Here is a 1,200-nt window from a genome sequence, read left to right as displayed (position 1 = left end):
TTTTTAATTGATTTCTAATATTGAGTATTATTATTATTTTGGTGAGCCTTTTATATATTCATTTTTTAATCCTTTTTTTCTGAAAAACATGGATTTGAAATTTTTTTCCTAATGCTCACCTGTTGCCATCTATCCCACCAATACTAACTGGGTCACAAGTGAATTTCACAAAAATCATCTGGGGTCATTTATCATGGTTTTGCATCAGCCATCTGAGCTGAGCTACCACCTTTAGTTTTGTAAACCAAAACTATACGTCCGTGACACATGTTCTGTAAAGGAAATATTTAACAAGCAGAAGGATCCGTGTTGGGTTTATTTTAATAAGCAAACAGGACCCTATTTGCTTATTAGAATAAACCCATGAGTTCAGCAGCTTTGCAGGATACAAAAGAAGCATAAGAAAATCAATTATGTTTCTATATATTGGCCATGAACATGTAAAAAAATGGAATTAAAATGCATTACCATTTACAATTAGCAAACAAGGAGCGCTTAAAAATAAATCTGACAATACATTGTTGTATTGCTCCTGATGTTAGGTGAAAGCACTCAGTCTCTCACCATGAATTATATTATTAACTGTAGACCTTTTTTTTGGCAGGCATTAGTCATCAAGCTAAGAAATACTCCTGTTTTCTGGTTTGGTTTTTTTTGCTTGTTTTGTTTTGTTTATTTTTTGAGACAAAGTCTTGCTCTGTTGCCTAGGCTGGAGTGCAGTGGTGCAGTCTCAGTTCTCTGCAACTTCTGACTCCTGGGTTCAAGTGAGTCTCCTGTCTCAGCCTCCTGAGTAGCTGGGATTACTGGCATGCACCACCACGCCCAGCTAATTTTTATATTTTTAGTAGAGACAGGGTTTCACCATGTTGACCAGGTTGGTCTCAAACTCATGACCTCAGGTGATCCACCTGCCTCGGCCTCACAAAGTGCTGGAATTACAGGTGTGGGCTACCACACCCAGCCTGTTTTCTGTCCTTTAATGTGGTGGTCAGTCAGTTGTGGCCAGGGAGGGGACACAGGAGAGGCATGGAATACACACACACACGCAAAAGCTTAGTATACTCCTAGGTCCTAGAGAGACAGAGAGGGAGTTGCATAGTAGAGAGCATTAAGTGGAGACAACTCAACAGAGAAGACAAGGAGCAGAGAGAAAGAATGAGGACTGGAGGTCAAGTGCCTTTATTGGGGTCAGTGTGCCTG

The sequence above is a fragment of the Colobus angolensis genome, unplaced genomic scaffold (genome assembly GCF_000951035.1).
Source record: "Colobus angolensis palliatus isolate OR3802 unplaced genomic scaffold, Cang.pa_1.0 Scaffold489, whole genome shotgun sequence".
In the NCBI taxonomy this organism is placed as follows: domain Eukaryota; kingdom Metazoa; phylum Chordata; class Mammalia; order Primates; family Cercopithecidae; genus Colobus; species Colobus angolensis.
The sequence above is the reverse complement of the archived record's forward strand: the minus strand, read 5'-3'. Positions refer to the sequence as shown.